Source organism: Dromaius novaehollandiae, chromosome 3 (genome assembly GCF_036370855.1).
Source record: "Dromaius novaehollandiae isolate bDroNov1 chromosome 3, bDroNov1.hap1, whole genome shotgun sequence".
NCBI classification, from domain to species: domain Eukaryota; kingdom Metazoa; phylum Chordata; class Aves; order Casuariiformes; family Dromaiidae; genus Dromaius; species Dromaius novaehollandiae.
The window spans coordinates 55,445,285-55,458,707 of NC_088100.1; the positions used below are offsets into that span (position 1 = coordinate 55,445,285).

At 38.4% G+C, this 13,423-nt stretch overlaps 1 protein-coding gene across 2 annotated transcripts in view; it reads left to right on the forward strand.

Annotated features, from left to right (window-relative positions):
• The window catches only part of SLC35F1 (solute carrier family 35 member F1), a 258,606-nt gene that overhangs the window by 149,338 nt on the left and 95,845 nt on the right, over positions 1-13,423 (forward strand). The window lies entirely within an intron of this gene.

The following is a 13,423-nucleotide window of genomic DNA, read 5'->3' on the forward strand; positions in this document are numbered from 1 at the left end:
GAAAAAAAAAGAGAGAAAAAAATCCCTAGGAGATGTAGGGAGGGAATTCTGGATTCTGCGGTCTCCCCGAGATGCTGCGTGGGCAGAGTGGCTCTACGGCCCTGTCTCTGTTACGGGATGAGGCCTTTGTAAGCAATCTGCCTTCCACAGTGAGAAATGCACTCAAACACACTTCGATACCCTGCGTCAAATGATCCTCTGACAGTCTACATAGTTTTGATAGTCTATATAGTTTTTTATGGTTTTGCTGCCCATCTCTCCCTTCTCTCAGATTGCATGCCTGGATGAGGTGTGGAAGATGAATGTGTTTTAGTACATTTCTCACCCACTCATTTTTCCATAATCATTTTATTTATTCACTTTTACTGAACACATGGATTAGAAGCAAAATAAAAAAGCAAAATTATCATGCCTTTTCCTACTTACCATCTTCTGACATAAAGAAGGGAGGGCTCTAAGGATGAAATGAATAAACAAATTTTTTAGGCCATGGCACATTTATCAGCATACTGAGGGCTTCACATTTTCATATAGGAGCAAATATTTTGAGATCTTCCTTGACATTATATCTTCTCATGATTTGGAAACAACTGTGAAGCTAAAGTTCTTCACTCTTAGTACAGTATTGTGATACAATACTATAAAATATGATAGTGCTCCAAAAATAGTAAGTACTTCATTTCCCTTACAAAATGGACATTTAAAAATATACTGCTGTGCTCCGGCACAAAGTGCTTAAATGTATTTCAACTTAAGTTTATTAAACCTGTTCTCCATTGACATTTTTCAGAGCTGATGAAGACCAATTTGCTGAGGAAATGTCAACTCTTATATATGGAAAGATTGCTCAGGCAGTGTTTCATTGTCTTGTTGTTTCAGTTTGTGTAGGGGGAAGCATCACCAAATGCTTTCTCCACAAAAGGTTTAAAATGTGTATTAGTAGCATCTTTCTGGAGAACTACGGTTAAAAATAATTCTTCTGAGTGTAGGATTGCGTAGCTGTTCACAAGTTCTATCCCAGAAATATCCTTTTCAAGACCAATTTAGATATTTTGGAAGCTAAGTCCCTGTGACTTTTAAATAGATCTTACTTTTTTGAAAATGCTAGCTGCTGAAGGGATATATGGCCTGTAATACTGCTGTATCTTGTGGGGTTGTTTAAAATACTGTTATGACACCTAATATAAACTGATTTCCAAAAACTCTATCAAGCACTTGTTTTACACTTATAAAAATATATATTAAAATTATACAATATTTTTATAAATAATTTCTAGCGCTGTTAAAAATGTAGTGGAGCACTAAAGAGAGTTTATTTGAGCTATCTGTTGTTTCTGTAAAGCAGGTTTGTGAAGCAAACTGGGAAAGTGTTAGGGAAAGGTGAAAAATATTTTCTGGGCATGTGAGAATGGTTGGGGAAGGTGTTTAAACAGGCCTGCAGAGCATATGAACAACCACAGCAAAACGTAAAGGGTACCAGTGGAATAATCTGGAAAAGGAGCTGTCAAAAAAAGATAGATAGTTTTGGCATAGAGCCCAAGAAAATCCAGAACAAAATTGGCTACAGAGGCAAAGAAAGCCATGATCCAGGCACTCACCATAACACTGCTGCTGGATGATATGGCAATACACAGAGAGTTCATTTACTTGACTTTTACTATTGCCAAGTGATTGAGCTTGACATTGTCTTTTTGCTTGTGTATTTATTTAAATTCATTATCTGTGTTTGTTCCACTAAGGCAGTTTTTCTAGCAGCTCTAATCATTTGGCTTCGTTAACAGATGGAAATTGCATAGTAATTACATTAATTTTATATGGGCTGATTCTGTTCTGAGTGCTGGGAACGTCAGAAGGCTTTTTTTCAAGTGTGGTTCTCCTACTCTGTATGCAAGATTTCAGATTCTTTGAATTCCCCTCTTTCCCTTTCAGAAATCAAACCATTCTGAGTTGGCTGGCAGTCAAAAATGACTGCATCCCTTTGTCTTTGTCTTTGCTTGCTTTCTTAATCTCTGGGGTTTGCAGAAATGTACCAGCACAGAATGAGTCACTTCAGGTGGCCAAAAGAACTTAATTCACTGTGGGTCTGAAAATTGTAATTTCCTGAGACATCAGGAACTCCTCTTTCTTTAGAGGCTTCTTCCGGATTTTGTTTCACTGTGCATCCCCTTTGGCTTAGCCTTCTCTCACTGTTCATCTTGCCCAGTATAAACTCCCTGATTGACACTGAAAAGGTAGAATTTGCACTGAGTTCTGAAAATCATCAGGAGCGAATGATTAAAGCTCCTGATTGCTGAGCTCCTCTGACAAAAGCCATCAGTAGTGAATGCCCAACTTCTAGCAAGCAAAGTTTGTCCATGGACATCAACAGCTTCCCCTACATTTTTTTTATTTTGGATCATGATTGTTTTCTCCAAAATAGTTTTATCACAGCCCTTTAGTGAATGCAAAGATAAGGACTGACACCTTGCAGCTCATCCTCATGGGATCAGGCACTGTAAGAGATAGACAAGTCCCGCAGGAGCTGCAATCTCTGAGTAGCTTTAAGCTTCATTCCCTTGGGGGGCAAGCCAGCGTGTGCTGTAGGTCAAGATGGGGAACCACTTTGAATGCAGTAAAAGTGGGCTCAACAGTTTTAAGCCATGAAGTCCCCAAGAGTATGACTTTTCATCGTTATTGCAATTTTGTTCTCATGACCAGAAATGAGCAATGACAGAAATGTCACAAGGAGATCTGTTCTTATGAGATTTTCTGATGAGCCTTACAACATGGATACTATTCAGGTAATGGTCACAAACAGGGAAAGGATTTGGCCAAATTGAGATTTTCCTGGAGCAAAATCTAACTACCTCTTCTGTTGGTTGAATTCTGACTGTTTGTGTTAAATGATGAGTCTGGTAACTAGATAACTGTCTCTGTTATAATTGATATTTTTGTGCTCATCTTAATATTTCTTTTATATGTATGTTGAAGTTCAGCATTTTATTTGCATTAAGAAGTGAGTGCTGTGGTTCTTCCCTGCTAGGAATGCACACACTCAGGCATACACAGATGCCAGTAGACACCCACAAATATGTACCTGCTATAGCTTCCAGTCAAATGCTCATAAATCCACCAGTATTGAAGTACTGAGGTCTGAATAGAATTCTTTAGGGGCTTTTTTGTAGGAAAACAATGCAATAAAAATTAATGTCACTAATGCAACATTATAAGACATCGATATCATTATAAGACAGATAGCATTATGTTTCATCTAGCCGATTGCCAAAAATTTAATAGGTAATAAGGAAATCCTCATTTCTTTCTTGAGGTGATTTCCTTTCATACCTGTTGTTTTCACAGCCAAAACCTATTTTTGTCCATGGTAAGACCTCTGATTTGAGAGGAAGGCTCTAACACATACTATTGCAGCTCAGTCCCCTCATCAGCAGAGGATCCAGCTTAACAAAATCCTGCCAAGACACTTGAAGATAGTCCTTTGGGTTGTAGATTATTACTAATTGAGGAAAAGAAAAGCCTTAGCAGTCTTCCTGACAGGGAAATGGAACTAGGGGACATAGAGCTGGTGAAGATGAGTTTTAGCACCTTAAAAAGCAGCAAGTGGGAAACTGTCCACAGTGGACCAGAAGGTGCTAATTACTAACAGTCAACATGGGTGAAGGCATCGGCAGCTTGCAATCAAAAATAAATCACTTCTAAAAGCCACCTCACATATGCTACAAATGAAAACAACACATCTACTAGACACCATTAAAAAAAAAAAAAGAAAAAAGGTGAAATTGCTAATTTTTGTTATTTTGGAAAGCAAGGAATGAGAGAACAGTAGGCATGTATTTTGAACAGAAGGAGAACATACAGCCTTAGGGCCAAATTCTGGCTGAGTCGCACTTCACACTTCAAGTTGTTCCTTTAATTTTAGTGCAACAAGTTACTGAATATTTTCAGCCCACCATTACTGAAGGCTGACAATAATTTGCTAGTTCAGAAAAGGTTTTATGAATCAGTGTATGTCTGGATTAATTCTGCTTCTAGGCTAAGTGATGAGATTATAGCATATGCCAATGGAAATATGGTTTTCCCTAGAGTAACTGTAATGTCTTAGATCTGACATATAATCAGATCTGATCTGTGCCCCAGAGTCAGCTACAGAGTCCTGTCAGACTATTAAGGATTGAAGTCATATCACTGGAATGTTAATTTTTATAGATTTCTGTCTTGGATTGGCTTATGACCTAAGTATTTCAATCGTATGTAAATCCCCAACATACCTGCTATTCAAATATGGATCTCCATTTAGATATATGAAAAACAACCAACCTTAACCTCCTTCCTACTTCCCCAAAAAGACTGAAACAGGCTGCTTGAAAGAAAGTAGAGCACTTTGAAGGAGTTGGGCTATTTTACTGCAGTGAGTGTCAGCTATTTACTGAATGATAGAAAGGGCACATGGCTCTTTTTACTCAATTTACTTCCACTAGCAATGCTATATAAACTGCAAAGCCAGTGTTATGCAATTAACTTAGGTAGACATAGCAGAATTTCATCCATATTAACACCTCTTTTTCTAGCTCGCTCATAACATCTTGGAAATATAGGAAATACATGATTTAAGATGATCAAAATACATTAAATGTACTGTACATCAAGCGAAATGTGCTGTACCATTGAGATGAAATGTCTACTGGAAATGTATTGATCCCATCAGGATTTTCCATGAGAAGGCTTCAGAAATATGGGACTTTCTGTTCACTTCTGATGATGGGGGCTGATTTTGATTAGAAAAGATGTATTTGTTCATCATTCAGCTTCCTCAATATGGTCATGCCTCAGCTGTAGAACAAGGAGCTTGTTAATGCTTCCAGTGTTGAACAAAACCTCCACAGCTGTAGGGGAGCGGAAGTGTTGCCTTCTGCTCCTCTCTGCTGGTGACAGAAGTGGTGCGTGGTCCCCGAGGGCAGCCGTGACCCAGCCCACAGGGACACACTGCGGATGTCTCGAAGAGGCAGCATCTGCCTTGAAAGCAGGGGGACCTGCAGGGCAAATTCCTATTGAGCTGGCCAAGCTCCTGCGGGTCCTCCCAGTGCACGGGCCAGTCTGACGCTGTACTGTAAAATGAAACATTGCAGTGAGCATTGCTTGGGACAAGTGAAAAATAATGGCATTCTGGTCCTTGGTATGTTTGTAGCAGCATTGCAGGTTCGCCCCCAGGTAAAGCTGTGCAGTCAGCAGTGCACTTTCTCCTAATTACTCTGGGCTTCTAATTATGGATGCCAAAGTGTGCGGGATGTGTTTATTATGAAAATGGTCAGCCAAGCAGGCCTTTTGTCTCCAGCTTGAAAAGCCCTTTCCATATTCAGAAGAAATTCTGTACTTTATCAGAAATGAAACTAAAATTCTGACTGACTACAGACAGTTAAAATTGCACATATTTCTTTTGTCACATGCAAACTTGCTTGGTTTGCATAGCATGCGCACAGGAGCAAGAATTATGACTTTTTATGTGTCAGGATTTGCCCACCACACAGTGGACACCATGGCAATCTAACCAGAAAAAAATGCGTGACTAGATCCAATTTCCCATCCAGCCACATTTGCTTAATCGCTTTGTTTGCACTTGAATTTTCCCTCTGTTTTCAGTTGTTTTTTCAAAATTTCCTGCTATAAAATGCTGAATGCTGATCCTCTCTACTGTAGGAACATTTATTTTTCTATTCTGTAGGTGGCTACAATTCAATGGAGGTGTTAAACTTCTCCTGTTCGTATAGTTTTCAGAGGTCCTTGGGATACTATTTTTTTTGAACAGTTTCCCAAAACCACAGAATTTCCCTTCCCAGTGCAAAGATATCATCTTGTATTCTTCAGCCATAATGCAGAAACAGATGCAATTTCAATAAAGTTTGATTTATTCCACATTGCTGTAAGAGGACAGGGTAAAAAACAATAGAACGCATTGTTGGTGAGGAGGCAGGATTAAAAAAAACAATAGATTTGAGCTTTCTGTCTTTTGTTTTGTTTTACTTTTGCTAGTGGAGAGGCTGAGATTCTTTTAACCCTCTGGGCTTTACCTTGTCAGCCCTCCTTGTTACACTAACCAATACACACAGGTATTCGTGCTTTGGCCCTGCTGCCTACTTTATGCCCACACAAGGGACCAGGCATCTCAGGGTTTAGTCAATTCTCATTTTCATCAGGTGCACTTTGCTTTGCCAGCTGTTTAGCAAGTTACAAATAAACACTTACAGGGAGGAATCCTGGCCCCAGACGTAATGAGAATGTGTTGGCAGGTAGAGCCACACAAGAAACCTCAGCCCTTTCTTTTTATTCTTTTTATTTGTCAGTTTTGTGCTCCTGATTTTTAGGTTATGCACCCACTGTCCAAACGCATAGCACACATCTCATATCACAAAATGTGTGTTTTTCTATTAATCCTAGAGAAAGTAGCCCATTCTATCCTATTGCATCATATTATTAAAATAAATCATCTACATCCCACAGCACATACAAACTGAAAGTTGGAAAGCACTGTTCCTTTATGCAGGTGGCAGCAGTTAAGCCCAAGCCCTGTGTGCCATGCTTTAATGAGGCAAACCCTAATGTGCTCATGATGACCCCAGAGCAATAAAGGCCAGGCCTAATCAAGCATCCATGCTGCAGCATTCCCTGTAAGAGTGACCCACAGTCCCCAATACAGCTCACTGAGGGTCCAGAAATGCCTCTTGTTTTACCAGGTTGCTTTCAAAATAGCTTTGCTGGCCAAAGCAGTCTTCTTTCTGGCATCACAAACAAAAGAAGCTGCAAGGGGGTGTTGAACAAAGGGATACGATCCCCTCACTTTTCCTGTGTCTACAGATACAGTCAAGAGGAAGAAAAAGATGGAGAACCCTTACTGTCGTCTTGACCTAAATGAGCATATGGGAGGTCTTGTCTGCACAGCAAAGTGAATTTTGGATGAAAGTGAACTATGAGTACCTCTTCTCGTAACAAAATACCTGGAGGATTCAAATCACTGACCAACTGAAGCATAAGTGCTCAGAGCACGCTCAGTTCAAGAAATTTACGCACAGTCATGTTTCTGGCTACCAGATTTATGCCCTCAACAGTTTCTTCTAGACACAGCATTCAAGTTTTCACCATGATTCAAGGAATAGGTGCATATTTTATAAGAGCAAACTTTACAGGCACTAAAGGCAGTGAGCACAAAAGGGAGGCCAGGCTTTAGGTTGGCTGATGTCCTAGGGCTATGGACCATGTTCGCTGCATGGATCAAGATGCTGCAGCATTGCTGTGAGGCAATGTCTATACTGAATAAACTACTTGACAATAAGGCAGTTTTCTCCTGGAGTCAGTGTACACATGGTTTCCTATCTAGAAACATTTAGCTAGATGTGGCCATTCCAAGCCAGTAAGTCCATAAATAGAAAGCACAGACTCAATAAAATGGGAGGCAATGCATTTATTCAGTTTACAGCTGCAACATCATAGGTAGCTACTGGAATTTAGCAGAATCAAAAAAAATGGTCTCAGTGGAGTATTTTATACTGTGATGATTTTATTGTCGATTCCAGCATCAAAATCTGAATCTTGGGGCAAATCTGCAACATATATTTGCAGGCATTGAGGTTTGGATTAAGGTTCAGATTTTGTTGCTGAGCCCTTGAAGCTCGCTCCTTGCATGCTCGTACAGAAGCCATGCCAACCTCTCAACTGTGGTGCTAATCTGGACACAAATCTGTGAGCACCCATTTCAGAACATAAACATCGTTGCGAGAACATAAACATTGTTGCCAGAGGCATGAGTGGGCAGGCTCTAGGAAGCTCTTAGGAAGTACAGTTTGAACACTTGTGCTTCTTGCTGCTTGATTTGCAATCTCATCTCAGCAGCTGCAGTAACACATATTCATTTTTGTACCACAGATTCAAATATGGGCACAGATGTTAGAGGTAAAAGAATCAAGGCTTTTGATTGTGCTGAAAGCCAGGTGTTGCACGATACATTCCTGGAAGTGCTCAGATACCACGGCACTGAGCACATACAGAGCTTTGAAATTTGGCTCATGGTATCAGAATGTTGTGCAGGGGCAAACATGCTACTTGGTCATTCCACCTGAGAATAAAGCAGCTCCCCATCTAGCCAAGATTGTCTGACAGTGTATCAAATAATAAATTGTCTCTTAACGGTGTGAGCTGAATCAGAAACAGAGCGCAACAGTGTACTTTCTGTAGAATTAAGGGATAAATGTCCTTTTTAGTGTTAGTACATGGATGTGACTCTTTTTTCTCCCTAATACATAAACATCTCCAGCAGTGTTTACGAAACCAACCATCCTTCCCCACCACAATGAGGAAAGTTAATGGTTCTGATAAAACAGTGTACCCTTGATCCTACAGCTGTAAGCAGAATGCAAGGGTTGCCTCTCCCATTTCATGCAGTATCAGTATTTGCCTGTGATTTATGAAATCTTTAAATATTCATCAATTCAAGCTGCTAGCCAGGGTAGCAGGATCCATATTCAATGCACGTAGCTCCAGCATTCATACGGGAGATTTGAAGTGTGGTTACAAGATGATAACTGTATTGCCTGAAGGAGATAAGTCCTGCTGCCAGAATGGTGCTTTGTATGTAATTAGTGTAAAAATTCGGAGGAATAAAGTTTATCCTTGCAATCGTCTTTCTCATTAAAAAAGAATCATAATGAAAGAACAAAGCTGTCCCTGCAGTGAATTGAATTGGCTTCCTAAGTTTTCATTAAATCAAGGACTCAGCAGCATCCTATTTTGTTGTAAACTGTACCTAGGACTTGCAGCAAAGTCCCTATGAAGATCACATCTTTTGTGAAGGTTAGGAAGAACAGTATATTCGTCTTACATATGAAAAAAACCATCTCTCCATTTCCTTTTTCTAATTTCATTAGCTTCTTCTGACAAGATGGTACTAGGACAGAAGAAAGAGCAAAAAGCATATGTGATGCCTGAAGTAACTCACAGCCACAGCTAGATAACTTTATCTAAGTAAACTGCCTTATCTAAAGTAAGGACTACGAGCCAATATGAATCAAGAGAATAAAAAGTTGTGGTAGTGGGAAAAAAGTTCCATTTTAGGCTTACTTTTATGGCTTATACTGCCAAGCCATGAAACAAGTAGTAATTTCCTCTTCCTTCATCTGCGTTGTCAGTGTAATACGCATAATTATTTTTACAACTAAATGCATCTTTTAGGCAGAAATGTACAAATATCCTATCAGTTTTCCCATCTTTTTGTATGCATGCTTTTTGCCTTTGCATTTGGCTGATCTGCTATCCATTAGCATATGGTTACTTCAAACTGCTGTTGCATTTCTGGATGACAACGCTATAATAATAATGAATATGCAGCTTCATCTGAAAAGTTGTTTACAAATTTAGCACTGAGTGTGCGAGGTGCAGTTATGTTGTATTCTCTCCCTTGTGCTCATAAGCTGCTGAGCACAGGCAAGAGCACAGAGTCAGTTCTGCAAGATGATCAGTATTCAGGGTTTCAGGGGCTGACCTCTTGGCTTAGATCCTTTGGTTGACATTTTGATTCACAAACCCTGGGGATCCTTTCGACCCAAGTGGCTGTTGAATAGAGCAGCAAAGACGCTCCCTCTCAGCTTGAGGTCATTAGTAATTGGCTGTATTAGAACCCCTGCCTACGTTATTTTTTCCTGATTGAGCATTAAAGGGAAGGAGAAAGATAAGGCATGCTGCTTAGCAGCCTCCTCCTCTTCTTGCAAACATTTCCCCTGATGGGAGGAGGAGGCTGTGAGAGGAAGGTGGGAAAATTGCCCATAGAAGTCGTGAGCTCTCCCAATGCACAGGAGAGAGAGAGACCACGTGCGTATCTCAGCAGAGCATTTACCTTTAGTTGTCAGTGATCTGATGGTGACAGTCAATTCACAGGGATATTTTTGAAACTGTTGCAGAACTATAATGAAGTTTGAAAGGAAAATTACCCATCTGTGCCTTTTCTGAGTCAAATGTTCAGGAACTTGCTTCTATGCAGGTACTGAAATATTTATATGATAAAATATGTCCTTGCCTCCATGATTCTCTGTCTGTGATCTGATATTTCATTTGGTTTGGTTTGTTTGGAAGAGATGTTGTAAAGGAGATTTTAAAATCCCAGGGCAGAGGTGAACTGTCGTTGCAGTAATTACATGAATCTGCACAGATTTACACAAATGAAGGTGTAAATGAAGGTGTTGCATGTTTAAGAGCATATTAAAATGTATATTGTTTGTTTTCATTGCTATTTGAAATTTTTTGTTTAAACCTATTCTTGAGTGTCCTATTAAGATTTCAGCTAATCAGTGTACAGGAGGAATAACTAGTTAGTGCTCTTATTTGCTATGTTTGGCATGTAAGTGGTTTAGCTCCATTTTAAAGGAACTATAGTGCTTTGTCCTCACTGAGTGCCAGATCCTAAGAGATTTGTCTATATACATATATATATATGTGTATATATATACATACATGAACAAAGCTATGTATGGTCAATAGAATTTATTTTCATTGTTAATTTATATTACTAAACACCTCAAGACCCCAGTGAACTTCAGGTTTTCCTGAGCTAGGCTTCATGCTTAGTTGGCCAGACATATCATAAGAAACAGGCCAGTGTATAACCAGGGATGTTTTATGTCTACTCAAAGCTTTTATAGCAGTTGAAAGAGATGAAATGCCATGAAGAGGACAGAAGCTTTCCAATAACAGTGCTTTCCATGTAAACCTGCTTGCCAGGGAAATGTGCCAGGAGGTGAATTCTTGAGTGCATGGCTACTGGTGGAAGATCCTATTAACTCTCTCACAACAGGGTTTCGAATGGGGTATTAGAAATACAGGAAAATAGTCAGTTTAATTTATGGAGGATTTTGAATGTCTGTGGTTTTTTCCATTGTGATTTGCATAGAAAATATAAAATAATCTGTCTTTATTGGAAGCATATTTCTCTGAATTCTGGAGTGAAATAAAACTCACAGAAAATAGAAAGTAAGTTTCTTGTTTATTTAAAGGCTACTGCAGAGAAGTAATGTATTGTTTCAAGATGAGAGTTCAAGTCAGATCCCAAACAACCTGCCTTCAGGAAGAAAAATGACTGTGGTATTTACGATGGAATTTTTGTCAATAATATAATGACTGTTGGATAAGATCCTTTATCTTTCAAAATAGAGATCACACTCACCCAGACTTTCAATAATGCAGCACATTGAAATAAATGCAAGATATTAAGTAGCGCAGCAGATTGGACATGTATCCACAGCTCCTTCCTGCTGTACATGGTTGTATTTTCATTAACAGTAATGCATGGTTGCAAAGAAGAAAACAGCTCCCACAGTATCTCTGTTAAAGACTTGCACCATTGCTATGCTTGAACTATTGGAATGTTTCTAATGGGACTGACTCATTTAATAGGTACACTGCATTTCAGTGTCTCTGTTTTAAAACGATTGCACATATGCCTAAAACTGTGTAAAGACATGTAATCTTTACAGGTGATTTATTTATTTATTTATAATGTCATCTAGATGTAAAAGCAATCTAGATTATAAAGCAAGATGCATGTTTCATTTGTCAAGTAGAAGAGACAGTATAGCCCTCCTCAGGGAAAGAGGAGAGAGGTCTATAATGTGGATGAATGTGTCAGAAAAATTGTATAGAAGAGCACAGACAGTTTTGCATCAATAGTTATTTCTAAACAAATGCATAAAATAAGCACTTTAAAGACGTGTTTATAAGTATGTGCACCTCAAATTCCAAGTTAAACAGTCTAATAAATAAACAAAGCTGACACAAAACTCACTTCTTTCACATTTACATTGGATATATATCTTCCTAAGAAAGATGTTTCACAATTGTCTTATATTTCTGTTATATACCCACCTGATATGACAACAGAAATTCATTCCTGATTAGGTGGCTGCTTAGCACAAATTGTAAGGCTTTATCAACTTTCTTTTTTCTCACTTTTCTAAAAAGACTCATTTTTTTAATCTGTGTTAATTTATTTCCTATTTTGTCAGTAATGTGATGAAATGTCATCTCCTTATTTCTTAATATTTTGAATGGTAGAATAGAAGTAGCAATTCATGTTCAACTGTCTCTGTCACATTCATTGCAGAGGTATTTCTTCTCATGCTTTCCATGAGGCTTGTGTTTATTTCCATAATTTCCACTGGTCCTGTATTGGTGAGGGGACTGTCTGCCTTCTGTTAATTACAATATTGAAAAAAAATCTGCTTGAGTAAATTTCTTCCCAAAAAATCTATCACAATATTAATATTTCCCACTGTGGCTTTTATTTTATACTTCCTTGAACTCCATGTAGTATATTTTCTGGATTTAATCTGTTGTGTACTGGACATTTTTTGGTATTTAATGGACTTGAGAGGTTATCGGATATAAAAGTAAATGACAGGGAAAAGAAGCAAATACTTTTTCATGAAGACCTGGGAATTGAGAGAGTGAGATTATTGGCATCATTAAAAAGATGTAGAATTAAAAATAAACAGAATTAAAAAATAACAGTAACAAGATCAACAGCACTGAAGTTTGTTATTGCTTTTCACAGTTTGACAGACAAAGATTCCTGTTTATTAGAGTGGAACTATTAATTTGTACAAGCCAAACTTTTTATCTTTAGTGAAGTATTTTGAGCCAATTGATAGTGATTTTGAACTGAAAACCCTATCCAATATCAACAGCATAGCTGCAAAGTGACATACAGGAATACACTGTTCCCTTTCAAGGAATTTAGTAAAGTAATTCCTTCATTATGAATTATTTTTATTACCTATTAACATTACTAACTTAAAGCAAAGACAGTAAGAGTTTTAATAGATACACTGATAATAAGTATTTCAGAGCTTTAAATGATTATGAAATCTGATAAAACGGGTTATTTTCCATTTTATTTGTAAATTGTATCATCCAATGATAGTTATATCATTGTAAAAATTAGGAAGATCTCCTAAGTTAAACTTTCAGAGAGCATTGTGCCACCGAATCGAACCACTGCAGCAGCAATAATCAACAGAGGCCATGACACTCCTTTCAGTTTTAAGAACAAGTGTTAGACAAATATCTACTAGGGATAATAGAGATGTAAGCAATCATTCCTGTTGCAAGGAGTTGGATTATCTAATTTAAATTCCTGTAATTCAGGATTTAAATTCTTGTAATTCTTTAGCCAAGCACAAGCAGTGTTCATGGACCCCCCCACATAGTTTCAAGGCAAGGTACCATCTGGTAGGAGACTAAAATGTGAACGCAAGCCACTGAGCTTGGTGAGGCTTCTGGGAGACATAGTCAAAAAAGGAGTTCTCAGATAGGTTCTCAGACACGGTCAGCAAGGTGGAAAAGCTCAGGGTGTACAAATATTTGCTCTGGAAAGTGCACTTACACCAGAGGA